This window comes from Bos taurus, chromosome 4, assembly GCF_002263795.3.
Source record: "Bos taurus isolate L1 Dominette 01449 registration number 42190680 breed Hereford chromosome 4, ARS-UCD2.0, whole genome shotgun sequence".
Taxonomy (NCBI): domain Eukaryota; kingdom Metazoa; phylum Chordata; class Mammalia; order Artiodactyla; family Bovidae; genus Bos; species Bos taurus.
Window position 1 is genome coordinate 6,798,303 of NC_037331.1, and position 22,201 is coordinate 6,820,503.

The 22,201-nt window shown below is 36.7% G+C and overlaps 1 long non-coding RNA gene across 1 annotated transcript in view; it reads right to left on the bottom strand.

Moving 5' to 3' along the window:
* The window catches only part of LOC132345178 (uncharacterized), a 52,076-nt gene extending 31,333 nt beyond the window's left edge, over positions 1-20,743 (bottom strand). The window contains exons 1-2 of the long non-coding RNA XR_009494370.1: positions 20,636-20,743; positions 20,308-20,400 (exon numbers count right to left, since the gene is read on the bottom strand). This is a non-coding gene — a long non-coding RNA (uncharacterized lncRNA). The remainder of the gene's footprint in view (positions 1-20,307; positions 20,401-20,635) is intronic.
* Positions 20,744-22,201: the final 1,458 nt, after the last annotated feature.

Consider the following 22,201-nt stretch of genomic DNA (forward strand, 5'->3'; position numbering starts at 1 on the left):
TAAAGTGGAACCACAGTTTTTGAAGTCTCACCCACTGAGAGGATGTGCTGCTGGGACCTTTCCCCAGTTGGGAATCCAGACGTGCTGTGACACGGGACTCACCACTGCTGATTGAGTCTAGATATTGGTCAAAACCAAGTTTGGTGATGCATCCTCTGCTGTTTCTATTTTTCTTTTCTTTCAATGTTAACATATTGAAAGTAAGCTAGATAATTCTCTAATAAATATTTATATTATTTGTATAGAATGAGTGGCTTACTTTGTTAACAAATTCTTTGAACCTGACACAAAGTGAAAACTTTCTGCAAAACAATGCCACAAAACATGTGGAATCTTAGTTCCTCGGCCAGGGATTGAATCTGTGCCCCCTGCAGCGGAACACACATACATATATTTGTTATATATACATTTTCAATTTGTACAAATATAGCAAGTATGTTAGAGAAGAATGTATCATCTTTTCACAGTCTTGAAGGGCAGAACTTTTTACTGGTCAATGAATGTGTGTGTGCATTAGGCGCTCAGTCATGTCTGACTCTTTTGGGACCCCATGAGCCTGCTGTACCCTCCTCGTGGAATTCTGCAGGAAAGAATATGGGTAGCCATTCCCTTCTCCAGGGGATCTTCCCCACTGAGGGATCTTGAATGTATCTTTTGAATTGCAGGTAGATTCCTTACCATCTGAACAACTAGGGAACCCCTGTTCAATGAATATTTGTTAATTGTGTTTTTCAAATTTTGTCTTAGACACTTCTTTATGCTTGACCTAGCAATAATTGAGAGTATTTCAAAATCTCCCAGATAATGTTGAATCGCCAGCTTCTTCCCATAGTTTTATTAAATTTATTATTTATTTTAGGGTCACTCTAAAGATATAAACAACACACTCATTATGCTGAATTGAAACCTATGTAATATGTAAGGAATCTGTCTTACATTATGTCATAAAATCCACTTGATCTCCTTCCTGCCTTCAGCTGCTATTTTCCTGGGAAATTTTTATTATACCTGTACTTTCAGCATTTCTATGTCCAATGTGTTATTCTTCTAGGAAGAGCATGCTATATTTATTTTCAGTCTGACAAGCTCTATTCTTGATCTGTCAAATTTTGTTTATTTGAATTTATGGTAAAGTTTGTTATCTCTGGAGTTTTATCATCATACATTTGTTCTTTGCATTTACTTCTCTTTTATTATGCTCTTGTTTTTTCTCCTATGATTTTAGAAAACAGCAATTGAAATACAACAAATACACAGATAAAGGCACTATCTTAAATGTGCAGCCTAATGAATTTCTACCCAGTTGAAGAACAAGAATTATGTCAGTCTGGTGAAGCCTCTGCATATTATATCCCAACTCTAAACTGTGTATACTTTGCAAAGATTCTTTTTGGTCAATATATCCTGATGTTCACCAACCATAGGTAAAATTTGTCTTTGTTTAAAATTGTATAAATATAATATATGCAATTCCTTCTTTTGTACCTGGTTTTAACTCAACATTATGTTTGAGTATGTGTCCTTTCTGGTACATGTAGGTATGATTCACTCGCTTTCATTTTTTAATACATTATAATTTATATATACATTCTACTGTTGATGCACATGTGTTGATATCAGTTCTGGCTTCTAATGAACAATACAGTTACAGACATTGCTGTACATGTTTTGGATTTTACCAGTTTACACTCTCATATATCTTTGCTGAATCGTCTTGCCAAACACTTTCAGGCAGGAGGGTAAAATAATCCTTTTTACATCTTATTTGTAAATGTGAGGTCTCTTGAGTCAAGTATGATTGCAGCAGCCTTTAGCTTAGGGCTATTTTTCACCCATCCCTAAGTCAACATCCTTCCTTATACCTTGCCCAATGTTCCCTCAGTTAGTCCCTTGGATTGCAAGGAGACCAAACCAGTCAATCCTAAAGGATCTCAACCCCGAATACTCATTGGAAGGACTGATGCTGAAGCTGAAGCGCCAATCCTTTGGCCACCTGATATGAAGAGCTGACTCACTGGAAAAGACCCTGATGCTGAAAAAGATTAAAGGCAAAAGGAGAAGGGGGTGACAGAGGATGAGATGGCTGGATGGCATCACTAACTCAATGGGCATGAATTTGAACAAACTCTGGAAGTTAGTGAAGGGTAGGGGGGCCTGGCATGCTGCAGTCCACAGGGTTGCAAAGAGTCAGAAACAACAAATGAACAATGACAACAACATCCAAGTTGGCTGGAATGTGAGCCAAACCATCTCTGGTCCTGTGTAAGCTTAGGACTATTTTCTTCAACCCTATAATGTGGGTGTGGGTGTGTGTGTTTCTCCTGGTATCAGTTTTCTCCCATGCAAGTGCTGAATCACCAAAAGGAATCTAGAAGATCTCAAGCACAGGAATCCATAATGTTTGATTTTTAATTATATTTTTAAACAGTTGTTGGTCATAAATAGATCTCATTTAGAACCAAAAGCCTGGCTGATATCTTTGATTCTATTTTATAGATTGTCTACAGAACCATTTGAATTTTCTTTTAAAATTTTCCATAAAAAATGATGAAACACTGGTTTATTTCATGTTTAAACAGTTTTTAAAAAAATATTTCTAATAGACTTGCTAATATTTCCAGAATATTATTGAATATTGCAAATAAAAAGATTTATTAAAGACTATGATTCAAAAAAAAATAAAGACTATGATTCCATTCGTCTTTTCTTACTGAATTTTGTGTTTACTATAGATTATTCTGTACTGAATACTTTTCAGGGTAAATGCATTTTTCTATCCCCAGTTTACTATCAAATATCTTTCATTTGAACAGTTATTTAAAAAATTTAATGCCTGTATCATGGTAAATTGTATCCTATAAAACCTTAAATTATTTTCTGGCGTCTGTCCTTACTCTATCCTTTTTTGTCTTATTATTTTTTTTTAATGAACAGTCCTTTTGAAATTTTTCTATGTATTGAATATTCTATTCACTTAAATTCTTAAATCTGAGGGTAATCTTTCATTATTTTTGTAAAACTCCCAGAAATTTTTATTAAATACTATTTTTACACAATTAAATTTTAAAATTACAATAATTTAATCAGATATATTTCAGATATTCTCACTGTATCTTTCATATCTTAGATTTTTTTACAGACATATATTTAATATACATGAGATTTATATATGCATATTATCCTCATAGCTTTCAGTTCATAAATTCTTTCTGTAACAAAATTTAATCTGTTGCTTGATCCAGTTATTAAATGCTTAATTCCAGCTATTATATTTAATTTCTGGTAGTTTTTTCTTGTTCTATTTTATGTTCTCATGTTTTTCATCACAGAATATGCTTTTCCACTTGATTCTCAGTCCTTCTTATATTTCTTCAGTTATTTAAAGCAGCTTTATTTTATGGTATCTTTTATGTTATTGTCTTTATATAGATTGTCCTATGTCCTGATATTCTTGGAATGAGCGTATTCCTGTTATTTTGTCTCTGATGAGTTTGTTCCTGATGAATCTTTACTTTGGCATTTTCCTCTTTTATTTTACTGTTGTTTGTTAATTCATTTTCAGTGGAGGGTTTTTTGGTTGGTTTGTTTGTTTATGTCATCATGCAAGACCTTTTGGCATCCCTGCGCAAGTTTCTTCTCAGAGAAGTTTTGTTCTGTCTCTCCCTATTACTGACATATAGTACCAAATACATTTGCTCTTTCTAGGTCATCTGGTATCAACTGAGTTGAGCAAATTTAGACAATGACCATGCATACTGTATAATTCAGTGATTTTAATTTCCTATGTGATTTTTTTTTTTTTTTTGGTTTTAATTTTATTTTATTTTTAAACTTTACATAATTGTATTAGTTTTGCCAAACATCAAAATGAATCCACCACAGGTATACATGTGTTCCCCATCCTGAACCCTCCTCCCTCCTCCCTCCCCATACCATCCCTCTGGGTCGTCCCAGTGCACCAGCCCCAAGCATCCAGTATCGTGCATCGAACCTGGACTGGCAACTCGTTTCTTACATGATATTTTACATGTTACAATGTCATTCTCCCAAATCTTCCCACCCTCTCCCTCTCCCACAGAGTCCATAAGACTGTTCTATACATCAGTGTCTCTTTTGCTGTCTCATACACAGGGTTATTGTTACCATCTTTCTAAATTCCATATATATGCGTTAGAATACTGTATTTATGTTTTTCCTTCTGGCTTACTTCACTCTGTATAATAGGCTCCAGTTTCATCCACCTCATTAGAACTGATTCAAATGTATTCTTTTTAATGGCTGAGTAATACTCCATTGTGTATATGTACCACAGCTTTCTTATCCATTCATCTGCTGATGGACATCTAGGTTGCTTCCATGTCTTGGCTATTATAAACAGTGCTGCGATGAACATTGGGGTACACGTGTCTCTTTCCCTTCTGGTTTCCTCAGTGTGTATGCCCAGCAGTGGGGTTGCTGGATCATAAGGCAGTTCTATTTCCAGTTTTTTAAGGAATCTCCACACTGTTCTCCATAGTGGCTGTACTAGTTTGCATTCCACCAACAGTGTAAGAGGGTTCCCTTTTCTCCACACCCTCTCCAGCATTTATTATTTGTAGACTTTTGGATCGCAGCCATTCTGACTGGTGTGAAATGGTACCTCATAGTGGTTTTGATTTGCATTTCTCTGATAATGAGTGATGTTGAGCATCTTTTCATGTGTTTGTTAGCCATCTGTATGTCTTTTTTGGAGAAATGTCTATTTAGTTCTTTGGCCCATTTTTTGATTGGGTCGTTTATTTTTCTGGAGTTGAGCTGTAGGAGTTGCTTGTATATTTTTGAGATTAGTTGTTTGTCGGTTGCTTCATTTGCTATTATTTTCTCCCATTCTGAAGGCTGTCTTTTCACCTTGCTAATAGTTTCCTTTGATGTGCAGAAGCTTTTAAGGTTAATTAGGTCCCATTTGTTTATTTTTGCTTTTATTTCCAATATTCTGGGAGGTGGGTCATAGAGGATCCTGCTGTGATGTATGTCGGAGAGTGTTTTGCCTATGTTCTCCTCTAGGAGTTTTATAGTTTCTGGTCTTACGTTTAGATCTTTAATCCATTTTGAGTTTATTTTTGTGTATGGTGTTAGAAAGTGGTCCAGTTTCATTCTTTTACAAGTGGTTGACCAGATTTCCCAGCACCACTTGTTAAAGAGATTGTCTTTAATCCATTGTATATTCTTGCCTCCTTTGTCGAAGATAAGGTGTCCGTATGTGCGTGGATTTATCTCTGGGCTTTCTATTTTATTCCATTGATCAATATTTCTGTCTTTGTGCCAGTACCATACTGTCTTGATAACTGTGGCTTTGTAGTAGAGCCTGAAGTCAGGTAGGTTGATTCCTCCAGTTCCATTCTTCTTTCTCAAGATCGCTTTGGCTATTCGAGGTTTTTTGTATTTCCATACAAATTGTGAAATTATTTTTTCTAGCTCTGTGAAGAATACTGTTGGTAGCTTGATAGGGATTGCATTGAATCTATAAATTGCTTTGGGTAGTATACTCATTTTCACTATATTGATTCTTCCAATCCATGAACATGGTATATTTCTCCATCTATTAGTGTCCTCTTTGATTTCTTTCAAAAGTGTTTTATAGTTTTCTATATATAGGTCTTTAGTTTCTTTAGGTAGATATATTCCTAAGTATTTTATTCTTTCTGTTGCAATGGTGAATGGAATTGTTTCCTTAATTTCTCTCTCTGTTTTCTCATTATTAGTGTATAGGAATGCAAGGGATTTCTGTGTGTTGATTTTATATCCTGCAACTTTACTGTAGTCATTGATTATTTCTAGTAATTTTCTGGTGGACTCTTTAGGGTTTTCTATGTAGAGGATCATGTCATCTGCAAATAGTGAGAGTTTTACTTCTTCTTTTCCAATTTGGATTCCTTTTATTTCTTTTTCTGCTCTGATTGCTGTGGCCAAAACTTCCAAAACTATGTTGAATAGTAATGGTGAAAGTGGGCACCCTTGTCTTGTTCCTGACTTTAGAGGAAATGCTTTCAATTTTTCACCATTGAGGATAATGTTTGCAGTGGGTTTGTCATATATAGCTTTTATTATGTTGAGGTATGTTCCTTCTATTCCTGCTTTCTGGAGAGTTTTTATCATAAATGGATGTTGAATTTTGTCAAAGGCTTTCTCTGCATCTATTGAGATAATCATATGGTTTTTATTTTTCAATTTGTTAATGTGGTGTATTACATTGATTGATTTGCGGATATTGAAGAATTCTTGCATCCCTGGGATAAAGCCCACTTGATCATGGTGTATGATCTTTTTAATGTGTTGTTGGATTCTGATTGCTCCAAGATGGCGGAGGAGTAGGACGGGGAGAACACTTTCTCCCCCACAAATTCATCAAAAGAGCATTTAAACGTTGAGTAAATTCCACAAAACAACTTCTGAATGCCGGCAGAGGACATCAGGCACCCAGAAAAGCAACCCAACTCTTCGAAAGGAGGTAGGAAAAAATATTAAAAACAAAAAAAAAGAGACAAAAGAGGGAGGGACGGAGTTCCGTCCCGGGAAGGGAATTTTAAAAAGAGAGAAGTTTCCAAACATCAGGAAACCTTCTCACTGCCGAATCTGTGCCGAGCTTTGGAAGCACAGAGGGCAACATAACAGGGAGAAAAAATAAATAAACAATTTAAAACTCGCAGATTGCGAGCCCTACGGTAACTCCCCCAGCAGAGAAGCAGCGCAGACGCCTGCATCCGCCATTAGCAAACCGGGGCTGGGCAGGGAGGCGCGGCGTGGGCTGCATCGCTGAGAGTAAGAATCTGGCCTGAATACCCTGAGCGCTATCTGAGCGAAATAATTTGGGCTAGCAAACCAGACTGTGGGATACCTATCTCGCGAAAAGCCAGCCCTAACCTAAGACCGCCAGGCCTGCGCACGGAACAAAGGACTGAACAGAGATAGCCGGCTGCAGACCTTCCCCCTCCGGTGACAGGCAGCCAGAGCCGGAAGGGGGCAATCGCAGCCCCAGAGAGACATTATCTATAAAACTGTAAGCAGGCTTCTTTGCTAACTAAAACTTCTTGGGGGTCTGGACGGTCAATATCTGCCTGAGAAGGTGCGCCGGTTTTACATCCAGATAACCGAGTGGCGGGGAGGCGATAAGTCGCAGCATTGGCGCTCGCCTGGGAAGAGCAAATTGGCGCTCAGACCTGGGAAGAGCACAAAACGCAGGCCCAACTGAGTCTGCGCCTCTGAGGACTACCCGAGTGCCTGAACCTGAGCGGCTTGGACCTGGGAGGTGCATGCAGCCCAGGGCCAGCCTTGGATTGTTCCCGGCGGAACAACCTAGAGTCCGAGCAGTGTGGACAGGGAGGCTACACGCGCCGTGAGCAGGGGCAGACCCAGGGTGGCTGAGGCATTGCGAGCCCACGCCAGTGTTATTTGTTTGCAGCATCCCTCCCTCCCTCCCCACAGCGCGACTGAACAAGTAAGCCTAAAAAAAAAAAAAAAAGTGTCCTCCACCGTGCCCTTTGAGTCAGGGCGGAAACCAGATACTGAAGAGACTAGCAAACAGAAGAAGATATAACAGAGGGAAACGCCTTGGAAGCTACAGGCAATAGATCAAAACCCTGTGGTTACTACGGACTACATAGGAAGGGGCCTATAGATCTTGAGAAATATAAATCTGACCAAGGAACTAGCCAAAAATGAACTGAACCCACAACACCCACAAAAAAAAAAAAAAAGTCCTAGATATATTTTTTATTATTTTTACGGTCATTCTTTCTTTTTTTTTTTTTTTTTTTAATTAAAAAAAAATTTTTTTTAAGTCCTCTATTGTTCCTTTAATTTTCACTTTTATAACCTATTACTTTGCAAAAAAAAAAAAAAAAAAAAGACCCTATTTTTTTCTTCTTCAGCAAACTTCATATATATATATTTTATAATTTTTGACCTTGTTTTTTTTTGTTTGTTTGTTTTTGTTTTTTTTCTTCTTTTCTTTAACATTGTATTTTTGAAATTCCAAACTCTACTCTAGATTTTTAATTTTCGCTTTTTGGTATATGTTATCAATTTTGTACCTATAGTTTTTTTTTATATAATTTCTGTGACTTTTTTTTTTTTTTTTTCTTCTTCTCTGTTTCTTTCTCTTCTTCTTTTATATAACATTGTATATCTGAAATTCCAAACTTTACTTTAGATTTTTAATTTATGCTTTTTGGTATTTGATATCAATTTTGTACCTGTATTTTCCGTATAATTTTTGTGACATTGTTCGTATTTGTTTGTTTGTTTTCTCTCTTTATTTTTCTTCTTCTTCTTTTTTTTTTTTTTTTAACATTGTATTTTTGAAATTCCAAACTCTACACTAGATTTTTAATTTTTGCTTTCTGGTATTAGTTATCAATTTTGTACCTGTACTTTCTTTATAATTTTCGCGACCTTCTTTGTTTTTGTTTGTTCGTTTTTTCTCTCTTTCTTTTCCTTCTTCTTTTCTTTAACATCGTATTTTTGAAATTCCAAACTCTACTCTAGATTTTTAATTTTCGCTTTCTGGTATTAGTTATCAATTTTGTACCTGTACTTTCTTTATAATTTTCGCGACCTTCTTTGTTTTTGTTTGTTCGTTCTTTCTCTCTTTCTTTTCCTTCTTCTGTTCTTTAACATCGTATTTTTGAAATTCCAAAATCTACTCTAGATTTTTAATTTTTGCTTTTATGTATTTGTTACCAATTTTGTACCTTTAAGGACCCAATCTTCAGGACCCATTTTTCACTAGGGAGTGAGATTACTGGCTTGACTACTCTCTCTCCCTTTGGACCCTCCTTTTTCTCCACCAGGTCGCCTGTGTCTCCTCCCTAACCCCTCTCTACTCTACCCAACTCTGTGAATTTCTGTGTGTTCCAGACGGTGGAGAACACTTAGGGAACTGATTATTGGCTGGATCTGTCTCCCTCCTTTTCATTCCCCCCTTTTATCCTTCTGGCCACCTCTGTTACCTTCCTCCTTCTTCTCTTCTCTGTATAACCCCGTGAACATCTCTGAGTGGTCCAGTTGTGGAGTGCACATAAGGAAGTGACTACTGGCTAGCCCACTCTCTCCACTATTGATTCACCTCATCTCATTTGGGTCACCTCTAACTCCCTCCTCCCTCTTCTCTTCTCCATGTAACCCTGTGAACCTCTCTGAGTGACCCTCACTGTAGAGAAACTTATCATCTTTAATGTAGATGTTTTATCAATGGTGCTGTATAGAAGGAGAAGTTTTGAAACTACTGTAAAAAATAAGACCGATAATCGGAAGCAGGAGACTTAAGTCCAAACCCTGACTCCAGGGAACTCCTGACTCCAAGGAACATTCATTCACAGGAGCTCATCAAATGCCTCCATACCGACACTGAAACCAAGCACCACACAAGGGCCAATAAGTTCCAGGGCAAGACATACCAAGCAAATTCTCCAGCAACAAAGGAACACAGCCCTGAGCTTCAAGATACAGGCTGCCCAAAGTCACCCCAAAACTATAGACATCTCATAACTCATTACTGGACATTTCATTGCACTCCAGAGAGAAGAAATACAGCTCCACCCACCAGAACACCGACACAAGCTTCCCTAACCAGGAAACCTTGACAAGCCACCTGTACAAACCCACACACAGCGAGGAAACACCACAATAAAGAGAACTCCACAAACTGCCAGAATACAGAAAGGACACCCCAAACTCAGCAATTTAAACAAGATGAAGAGACAGAGGAATACTCAGCAGATAAAGGAACAGGATAAATGCCCACCAAACCAAACAAGAGAGGAAGAGATAGGGAATCTACCTGATAAAGAATTCCGAATAATGATAGTGAAATTGATCCAAAATCTTGAAACTAAAATGGAATCACAGATAAATAGCCTGGAGACAAGGATTGAGAAGATGCAAGAAAGGTTTAACAAGGACCTAGAAGAAATAAAAAAGAGTCAATATATAATGAGTAATGCAATAAGTGAAATTAAAAACACTCTGGAGGCAACAAATAGTAGAATAACAGAGGCAGAAGACAGGATTAGTGAATTAGAAGATAGAATGGTAGAAATAAATGAATCAAAGAGGATAAAAGAAAAACGAATTAAAAGAAATGAGGACAATCTCAGAGACCTCCAGGACAATATTAAACGCTACAACATTCGAATCATAGGGGTTCCAGAAGAAGAAGACAAAAAGAAAGACCATGAGAAAATACTTGAGGAGATAATAGATTTTTTTAAATTTCTTTTCATAATCTTGGGCAGAAACATTGTGTATAGCCATGTACCTAGACTAGTAGAAATGGTTTATTAGTTCCCCCTACACTGATGGAACAGCCCTGCTAGGTCCCAACTCGATTCTCAAGCTTTGTGCTTTCTTTGCTCCAGGGGTGTCTTGCTTCACATGCTTAACGAGATAGCTTTCAATTTCCATTTTCACTCACTCACTATGGCCTTGGGAATATCTTAGTCTATGTCTAATTTGTCTTTATCCACAGTTACTCATGCTTTATCTAAAGGTTAAAAAAAATTACAACAAAATGTTAGATTTATCATTCTGCATTTATGTCTAAATTCAAACATGGGAAAAATAATTCTACAATAGCATATATAAGAAGCAAAGAAATGATTGAAAATTACTGCTTCAGTCATTCTCATTATTAAAATATATCATCAGAATTCACCACTGTATGGAGAGTGAATGGACAGTTGTTCTGTAGCCAAGTTGTGTCTGATGCTACGACTCCATGGACTGCAGCATGCAGGCTCCTTTGTCCTCCACTGTCTTTATTTGTATGGTAGGAGGACACAAAATTTTACAAAGCAATCAAATGCCAGGCATTATTGGTTGTATATTACTTGCTTTAATTAATAATGGCTCTGTTAATCCATAACCCCCTGTGAATAATGACCCTGAAGCACAGAGAAGAGCAATTTCAAAATAAGCTGTACTGGATAACTCACATTACTTATTTCAAACTTATTTTAAGTTTGTTCTAAGGAAGTGAAAAAATTCTGATAGAAGAAATAGTGAGTGGTTTGCACTTGAGTTTCCCAGCACCATCATCATGCATTACTGGGTATTCCATCACTTTAAGTTATGGAATGGTGCACCTGATACCCCGCAGTCACTCATGACTCCACTCTTCATCAAAAATAAGCTGTTATGGAAAGTTCCATAAATTCAGCCTATAGAATGTAGAAGGTTTCATTAAGTAAGATTTGGCGTGGGAATAACACAGCTTTACTCATAAGCACAACATGGTTAAAATGAACTCTCCCAAGAAAGAAAGAAATCAACTCTTAATTACATTGATGCAGTGAATGATACCATCTCATTATTAAAGAAGAAAATCAGTGTATAGAAAAAATGTATTTTCATAATTTATAAGTACATATGTTGCTGAATTTTTAAAAGTTTGTCCCTTTTAAAACTATGAAATAAATCTTTTATTCCTCGGTCTTTTGCCACAGAAGCAAACATCTCATTGAGTTCTTTTTATATGTGGAGACTAGAGGGATCTGGAACCATGTGTCAGAAATACTTTCCCTCATTCTAAATATATTGATCCTGTTTCTCTGGTGACATTGATTCTATGAAGGGGTTGTTCAAATGCAGATAATTAGTGTTGAGCCATACAAGCAAACCAATTATCTCAGACTTTTAAAATGATAGAGAAACTTAAATTATATTTTCTCAATAAAAATGATAGCTCACCCCGCCCTCTATATCAAAAGGTTGGTTTAGAATTGGTGCTATAAATGAAGCATTTCTTCTTTTGTTTTGGCCCTTCTAAAATTTGTTTAAAAAGTGTCTTCCTGACTTTGATCCTCAGTTAAATTTCAATGAGAATCCATGCTGGTCAATAGTCCTCCTTGCCTGCCTATAGGAGGCAATAATATGCCCAAGAGTACAGACAAACCAAGGAAGAGTGTGGTAATCCTTCTTTTATTCTCCTTAGAAGGAAGCAGAGGAAGCTCATTAACAAATAAATGATGCCACAAGGGTTCTTATTCATCTTCTCTCATGTAATCCTACAAATTTGAAACATGTTTTATTTGGTCTTTGTTTTATTTAATGAAAAGGAAACCAGACCCAGAGACATTAGATAATTAGCTCAAGTTTAAACAGACCTAGCCAGGGCTTAAGTTCACTTTTGATTATAAAACCAATTATCTTCTCCTTCTAATATTATTTCCTTGTATGTGTGTGATTTCCTTAATAAAAAAATAAATAGAAAGAGTGCAAATTTCTCTATGGTAAAAATGTGCTTCTACTTGGCAACATAAAATATATGATGTATGTGTGTGTATGTTAGTCACTCAGTCATGTCCAACTCTTTGTGATCCCACGGACTGTAGCCCACCAGGCTTCTCTGTCCATGGGATTGTCCAGGCAAGAATACTGGAGTGGGTTGCCATTGCCTTCTCCAGAAGAACTTTCCAACCCAGGGATCAAACCCTGGTCTCCTATATCACAGGCAGGTTCTTTACTGTGTGAGCCACAGGGAAGTCCTATATGATGCATAAGTTACTCAGTAATTTCCCATTCAAAAATAATCAAAGTACAGCAACAGAGACAGCATGTTTTTGTTATTTGCTTTTTGGGTGGGATTTTAGTGGTCATTATGTGCCATCCGTTCTTCAAATTGTTTTTACCTGTTAATTCATATACTCTACACTACACTCCTGTGAGTTAGACCCTATTTAAAATATTGGAAAATATTAGAACTTTTAAAAAGATTTTAAAATAAATGTTTAAAATATACACTTTTATGATATTCCAAATACATTTGAAATATTATAACTTTTAAAATATTTTAAATTGGAAACATAAATTTAAAATGTATAGCCCTTTTAAAATGGAGAACTTGAGACAGCATTGAGGCTGGGATTGGGCCATGAGCCCAGGGCATATGACTTTGGTCTGGAGTCAGGGATCTTACACAGAACATTGTCATTTTCTCACATTTATGGTTAACTGACTTTATATTTCAGTTCAGTTCAGTCACTCAGTGGTGTCTGACTCTTTGCGACCCCATGGACTGCAGCCTGTCATCAACTTCCAGAGCTTGCTCAAACTCATGTCCATTGATCGGTGATGCCATCCAACCATCTCATCTTCTGTCATCCCCTTCTCCTCCTGCCTTCAATATTTTCAAGCATCAGGGTCTTTTTCAATGAGCCAATTCTTCACATCAGGTGGCCAAAGAATTGGAGTTTCAGCTTCAGCATCAGTCCTTCCAAAGAACACCCAGGACTGATCTCCTGTAGGATGGACTGGTTGGATCTTCTTGCAGTCCAAGGGACCCTCAAGATTCTTCTCTAACACCACAGTTCAAAAGCATCAATTCATCAGCACTCAGCTTTCTTTATAGTCCACTTCTCAAATCCATACATGACTACTGGAAAAACCATAGCTTTGACTAGACAGACCTTTGTTGGCAAAGTCATGGCTCTGCTTTTTAACATGCTGTCTAGGTTGATTATAGCTTTTCTTCCAAGGAGCAAGCATCTTTTAATTTTATGGCTGCACTCACCATCTGCAGTGATTTTTGGGACCACAAAATATAAAGTCTCTCACTGTTTCCATTGTTTTCCTATTTGCCATGAAGAGATGGGAGCAGATGCCATGATATTAGTTTTCTGAATGTTGAGTTTTTAGCCAATTTTTTCACTCTCCTCTTTCACTTTCATCAAGAGGCTCTGTAGCTCTTCACTTTCTGCCACAAGGGTGGTATCATCTGCATATCTGAGGTTATTGATATTTCTCCCAGCAATCTTGATTTCACCTTCTGCTTCTTCTAGCCCGGCATTTTGCATGATGTATTCTGCATATAAGTTAAATAAGCAGAGTGACAATATACAGCCTTGACATGCTCCTTTCCGGATTTGGAACCAGTCTGTTGTTCCATGTGCAGTTCTAATTGTTGCTTCTTGACCTGCATATACATTTCTCAGGAGGAAGGTCAAGTGGTCTGGTATTCCCATCTCCAAGAATTTTCCACAGTTTGTTTTGATCCACACAATCAAAGGCTTTGGCGTAGTCAATAAAGTGAAAATAGATGTTTTTCTGGAACTCTCTTCCTTTTTTGATTCTCCAACAGATGTTGGCAATTTGATCTCTGGTTCCTCTGCCTTTTCTAAATCCAGCTTGAACATCTGGAATTTCAGGATTCATGTACTATTGAAGCCTAACTTGGAAAATTTTGAACATTACTTTGCTAGCGTGTGAGATGAGTGCAATTGTGTGGTAGTTTGAACATTCTTTGGCATCGACTGACTTTATATTTACTTACGAAATACTTTGTAAACAGGTTTTACAATTAGTTGTAATCTGTGGAGACATTAACTGAATGCTTGTCTGCAGTAGAGCTAAGTGTATAGAGTGCATTCCTTCCTTTTCAGCAAATTTGATACTCTTTGTATTTATCCTATTTGGGATTTATTGAGTTCCTTGGGTCTGTAACTTAATATATGCCATCAAATTTCAGACATTTTCAGCAGTTATGTTTTCCGTTACTTTTTCCTGTCAATATTTCTTCCTGCTCTATTTCCCATTATTCACAAGTTGGAACAAGTCTCTAAAGTTCTGTTCATTTTTCTTCAAAGTTTTCCTCTGTTGATTCAGATTAGATACTTTCTATCAGTATTTATTCAACTTTACTGATTCTTCCCCCTGATATCCCATTTTATTGCTTCAGCTATATAGTAACATCTTCATCTCAGATTTTATATATTTCAATTTTGGAATTCCCATTCTTTGTACTCTCCATCCCTACTTGCTGACTCATTGTAAACAAATGTTCAATTAATTATGTAAATTTACTTGTATTTCATTATTGAAACAGATTTATAATAGCTGCCTTGAAGTCTTTTTTTTTTTTTTAATATAACATAAACACAACTCAAATATCATCTTCATTAAAAGTTTTTTTTACCCATGAGTATGGATTACAGTTTCCTGTTCCATCACAGGTCTTGCATTTTGGGTGAAAACTGGACTCTGATAACATATTATAGCAATTTGGCTTCCCAGATGGCTCAGTGGTAAAGAATCTGTCTGCAGTGCAGGCGACCCGAGTTCAGACCCTGGGTTGGGAAGATCCCCCTGGAGAAAGGAATGGCTATCCACTCTAGTATTCTTGCCTGGCGAATTCCATGGACAGAGGAACCTGGTGGGCTCCTGTCCAAAGAGTTGTAGAGAGTCGGACATGACTGGGTGACTAACACTTTACAGTAACCATCATCTCTGATCTGTTTTCCTGATAGACCTTGATTATCATTAGTTAAGTGACACCCAGGCTTACAAAGCCATGTGCAGGTGCCAATGTTTTTGTTAAATTTGTTTCAGTTTTGTTTATTTGTTTTAAAATTTTTAGCACTTTGTTTTAAATTTTTTTAGCAATTTGTTTTAAAATTTTTAGCACTTTGTTTTAAAATTTTTTAGCAATTTGTTTTAAAATTTTTAGCAATTTGTTTCAAAATTTTTAACCCTTCTTGGAGGGTTGCTTATGGATCTGCATAGTCCAGTGATCAACCATATTTCAGTATAGATTATACTTAAGTACTATATCAAGTGACCTAGGGAACAGCAAAAATAGTTCACAGTTATCCAGCTAAACATTTACTTCTAAAAATTTGCATGCTAATTTTTGTGCTTTGTTTTCGCTTTCTAAAATGGGTAACATCAAAAATTATACTCAAGAAGTTAGCCAAGTTGCTTGGAGGACTTGTGGTTGGTTACAGGACTACTGACAGGACAAATGGTATGCAGTCCTGCTCAAAATTAAATCTTTCAAAGCAAAAGAGTTGCATCTTTTTGTAGGTCTGAAGATTTGGTATCACCTGCTCTCAGCACTGTGAAGGCAGGGGTCACTGATGGCCTGATCTCAGTGCTGGGCTGTAAGACTTCAGGTAGGAAGGACAATGAGGTGTCTTCACTCCACCATTTCCTTTCCTCCTTCTTCTCACTGTTTTCTCAATCCATCACTTCTTTAAAAAGGACTGAGATTCTATTATCATATATTTATCTCCCCAATTTGCTCTCTAAAGCTACCACTTTCTTCTGTCATCTGCTTTCTTTCTTTTCTCTTCTTGATCCTTAGTAGTCTCTTTGGACTTTCTAGTAGATGTAGAGCTAAGTTTTAAGACACTTATTTGCTTTGCTAAGTTTTCCAACACTAGGCAAATATTAATATAACATATAAAACAAGTCACTTGACTTTCACTGAAAAATGACTTATTGCCATGTCATATATCTCTTTTAAAACTATAACATGGAACCCACAGTTTGGGTACTCATCAATTGTTTAAAATTTGAGCTATCTTTTATAAAATACCAGTAAAATGTCAAAATAAGAATGTTACTCATTTTTTTTAGAATGCTACCCTTAAAAATAGTCAAAAGTTGCATATTCTAGCAACTTATTTCTTATGATTTTTCAAGCTTTATTCCTATATACTATTAGATTAATAGAAAGCCACAAATCTGCTCTGAGATTTTTTCATATTACCAAAAATTGCTTCTAGAATTCAGAACTTAAAAATTGTTACTTTGCATTGGCAAAATATGTTCCAACTTTTTGAAGGAAACACTGGAAGTTTTTTAAAGTTTTCCTGGAAATTGTGCTCTGTTATACTGTTTCTTGGCACAGTATTACTGTATGAAATTTTCTTTCCCTTTGCTACTTATCCAATGGACCTTTTATTTTGATTCTTATTTGTCTCAAGCTGCTTTGTAAGAAAACAATATGATCAACTACTCATATACATACTTTAAAATGTATTTTCAATATCCATTTAGAGAATTAGAGAGATTTATCATCATCATCATTGACAGCATCATCATTGTAACTGCTTTAGCCCTACACAACTCCTATTTCCTTGTTTTTACTGAGGTTTTCTTACATCCATGCCTGCTTTGTCTATATTTCAGTTCTGTATCAATGTTCCCCCAGCCCAAACCACTATTGCATCCTGAACATCACTTTCTTATCCTAGTATTCCTTCTCTATGATCCAATGCAGAACCTGAAATACTTACTATAATAATAACTTCAGGAAGTGTTTGCATAGCTATTTTTGTAAGTGTTTGGGGGAATATTTCAAGCACTTGGGTGGATCACAAAATTACACTGTCTGTAGTGGCTTTTTTTAAACACTGACATTCCTTGATCCTTGATACATTTTTCACATTAAAATGAAATCTGACACAAAGATTTTGTACAGCAAAGGAGCCCACAAAAAAAACAAAACAAAAACCATCAGAGCATGAGAAGATATTTGCAAAAAAACAACTGACAAGGGATTAATCTCCAAAATAACCAAGCAACTCAATAGCAAAGAACAAAAACAAAATAACCCAATCAAAAAATGGACAAAAGATGTAAATAGACATCTCTCCAAAGAAGACATATGATAGTCAAAAAGCACATGAAAAGATGCTCAAAATCATGATTATCAGGGAAATGCAAATCAAAACTAAATGAAGTAATACTTCACAGAGATCAGAATGGACATCATCCAAAAACCTACAAACAATAAATGCTAGAGAGTGTGTGGAGAAAAGGGAACACTTCTACACTGTTGGTGGAAATGTAAATTGGTACAGACACTGTGGAGAATGGTATAGAAGTTCCTTAAAAAACTAAAAATAGTATTAGCATAAGTTTTAGTTGCTCAATCTTGTCTGACTCTTTGCAACCCCATGGACGGTAGGAGCCACTAGGTTCCTCTGTCAGTGGAATTCTCCGTGAAAGAATACCTGAGTGAGCAACCATTTCCTTCTCCAGGGGGTCTTCCTGACCCAGGATTGAACCTGGGTCTCCTGCATTACAAGCAGATTCTTTACTGTCTGAGCCACCAGGTATAGTAATCCCACTCCTTGGCATATATCTGGAGAAAATCATAATTTGAAAGCACACACATGCACCCAATATTCATTGCAGCACCATTTACAATAGCCAAGACATAGAAGCAACATAAGTGTCCATGAACAGATAAATGGATAAAAAAGATGCAGTACATATATAAATGGAATATTACTCAGCCCTAAAATGAATGAAATAATGCAGTTTGTAGCAGCAGGGATGGACCTAGAGATTGTCATGCTCAGTGAAACATGAGAACATGTCATGGTCATGTTCCCAGAGAAAGATAAATATTGTATGATATGTGGGATCTAAAAAAATGGTGCAAATGAACTTATTTACAAAACAGATACAGAGTCACAGATGTAGAAAAAAAAATATGGTTGCCAAAGGAGAGGGAGGGATAAACTGGGAGATTGGGATTGACATGTACACATTATTGTACCTAAAATAGATACAAAATTAGGACCTGCTGTATAGCACAAGGCTTTACTCAATACTTGTGATGACCTATTTGGGGAAAACACTCTAAAAAAGATTGGATATGTGTATATGAATAACTGATTTACTTTGCTGTATAGCAGAAACTTAACACAGCATTTAAAATCATCTATACTCCAGTAAAAATTAATTAAAAAAATAAAAACATAAAATTTAAGTGTACTAGCCTAAATTTATTTTATAAGTTGTCCCAGCTGACTTTATGATTTTGAATGAGCTTCATGTCATTTGCCCCTATATATATGTACTTTTATGTACTTTTTTAAATGTACATACTTTTATGTACTTTTAAAGGTCTCTTCTTTGGCCACCTCATGCAAAGAGTTGACTCATTGGAAAAGACTCTGATGCTGGGAGGTATTGGGGGCAGGAGGAGATGGGGACGACAGAGGATGAGATGGCTGGATGGCATCACCGACTCGACGGACATGAGTCTGAGTGAACTCCGGGAGTTGGTGATGGATAGGGAGGCCTGGGGTGCTGTGATTCATGGGGTCGCAAAGAGTTGGGCATGACTGAGAGACTGAACTGAACTGAACTGAAGGTCTCTTCAATGTACTTTATTTATATAAGTTTAAAGTCTCTTTCTCTTTCCTTATCTATGAATTGTTTATGGTAACTTCAAACCCTCAGAGTTTATGGTTCTAAAATGGACTCTAAAGTGATGAACTGAAGAAATACAAAATTAATTTCATTAATTAGTAATCATTCAAAGGCAATTCAATCAACTAGGGAATTAAACAACTTGTAACTTAGTTGAGGGCATTGCCTTGGCCTTGTGCCTTCTTTTAAGCATGTTAAAACACACACCTTTTATCCCACATAAATCATCTCAATGACAGCTGTTTACTAAATGTTTGTTGAAGAAAGCTAATTTTCTTTTAATTTCCAATAATTTTATCTTAACACAAAATTTATTCTCATAAAGTAAACTTTTTCCTATATTTACTACTAATAACTGTAGGACCTAAGTTTTAGATTACATTAGAAAGGAGCTTAAAAGCATCTGAAATCAATTAGATGAGTCTTACAGTTTCTGCTTAGTTATTCTAAACCAAACTGAGCAGATATGACCTAAATCCCAATGAGAAAAGGGATTTTTTTTGTCTTCAGACCCAGTCATGGATTTCCGTACTAACTAATGCTTTTTAATACAGTATTGCTATTATAAAAGAAGCAAGGAAGTCATAACTTTTCTGTAACAATTTGTATGGATTTATTACTTAATTAGTTTCTTACCTTTATCTGACAAGGGTTATTGAGTACAGCTTATACCTCTATAAAGCCAGAACAAAATCTAAGTAATCTTTTATAGAGTCCCACATTAAAATACAATATAACCAGACATTAAAATGTATTAACACACCTCAGAGAGTTTTCAATTTGTCATATCTCTCAAGCAGTTGGAAAGATATGTATTCAAGAAGTGATTTATTTCTTGTGAGGAAGCAAAACTACTCAACAAAAAATAAAATTAGTTATTTCTACTCAATTGAAAATGGTCAACACCTACACAGCACCATGTTAAGCTACTCTGAAATGAGGCACTTTATGGGTAAGCAGAAATGGAGATCAGATAGTTATTAGAGGAAATAATACTAACCATAACACAGTGAGCACTGAAAATAACTTACAGAGAAGACGAGCCCCAAATCTAATACATGTTAGAGTTCAATAATATAATTGGTACTGTTGTGATTGCTATTATCTTCATATTTATCTATATTGTCTTGTAATCACTAGAAGAACAAAGATATGTGTGGTAATCAACATAGTCAAGGTAGACAGAGAAACAATCATATCCCAGGAAAATCTAGAACTCTTTAGGCAGATAGGAGCATACATTTAAATACAAATATTTACTTACCAAAAATGAATATTATAGATTTTACCAACTGTCAAAAATTTCTCAGGTCCCCTGAAACTCACTTATAAAATGGAGACTGTAGACTGTCTGACACTTCTTAGAATGATCCATTCAGCTTTCCAAGAGTCTCTGTTGGTAATCTTCGAGTTCTTTACCTTTGGGGAAATAGCAATAAATGAAATAGAGAAAAAAAAGTAAAATCAACACAAGCAAATTTAATTTTTGAAATGAACAAATCTTTAACTTGCTTAATGGCAGGAGTGGGGGGGGGGAGGTGGCATGGCACTCAAACTGTGGAAAGCAATAATGATAGATGGAGCATCACAATTAGCCTTAGAGAAATAATATGAATTACAGGGTAATACCATGAGCAGTTGTATACCAACAAACCTTATAACAGCTATATTTGTGTCCCTCCAAAATTCACATGTTGAAACCTAATCCTCATTGAATGACCATTGGATGTGAGGCCTTTCAGGGGTGATGAGGCCATGAAGGCAGAGCCCCCATGAATGACATTGGTGACCTCATAAAAGAGAGACAGAAAGCTCCCCTGCCTCCTTCCATCATGTGAGGACAAGGAAAGAAAACAGCCATTTATGAATAAAAATGTTATACTGTTTAGATCTTAACTCTTCCAGGACCATACTATTGGACCTTGTAGTTCCAGAATTGTGAGAAATAAAATTCTGTTGTTTACAAGCTCCCTGGTTTATGGCATTCTATTATAATAGACCTGGTCTAAGGAGATAACCTGGACGAAATTAACCAATCCCTAGAAAGACACAAAATTCTGAAACTGAATCCAGAGCAAACCGAAACTTTGAATAGGTTTAAGAGATTGACTCCATGGGCACGAGTTTGAACAAACTCTGGGAGAGAGTGAAGGACAGGGAAACCTGGCATGCTGCAGCTCATGGGGTCGCAGAGAGTCAGACACGACTTGGTGACTAAACAACAAGAGACTGAACACTTATTTCCCCCAGAGAAAAGCTCAAGTCCAGGCAGTTTCACTAGCAAAGTTTGCAAGCTTTTTAAGGAAGAATTATCAGTATTTTACAAATTCTTCCAAAAATAGAAAAGGAATTACGACCGCCTAATTCATTCTATGAAGTCAGCATTACCTTGATACCAAACCTAAGGAAAAAAAAAAAAAATTGCAACATAGCACAAATATCTGTTATGAACAAACAAAAAATCCACAATAAAATGCTAGCAAAATGCATTCCACAGCATAAAAAAGAAATTTATTCCTGGCAAGTATCATTGATCCCAGGAATACAAGGTTTGCATAGTATACAAATATCAATAAATACATAATAGATAAAATTAATATTATTAAGAGCAAAAGTGTATGATAACTTCTACGGTCTTATAGAAAGTTCTGCCCTGGGGGATATGGGGCATTCTAGTTCTGGGGTCTAGCACAAGGAAGATGAGCTCCAATGGGAATGAGCAGGAGGGCTGCGGGAAGCCTGGACTCCACTCATATGACCCCCCAATTACTGACTTGCTCTGAAGGCAGGGTGGAGGCAATGGATGAGGATCACATCAATGGCTGCCTGGTTTCCCACAGCTGCCCTAGCCTGTGCTCCAGCCTGAGCCATGCACATGCTCAAGTCCTGCTTACTTCACCTTGCACTTCTGCATGGGAGTGAGGGATGCCATGAATGGGAAGAGAGCCTGGCCATGGGATGCTGGCTCTCATGTGGTGGGCACACTGGGCTGGTCCCAATCTCCAAGAGCAGCCCAACCACCAGCCCATAACCCCATTACACACTGACGGCCTACATGGGCCCACCTGCCTTACTGGAAGCACAGCTTCCCAACAGGGTCAGGTGGTGAAGTTTGGAGTGAATGGTCCAGATGAAAGCGAAAAAGGAGATGGAAGTGCAGCTGGGGCTGTTATTGATGATGCTTGCAGAGACGGTGCATTGGAGGCAGCTCAACATCTTT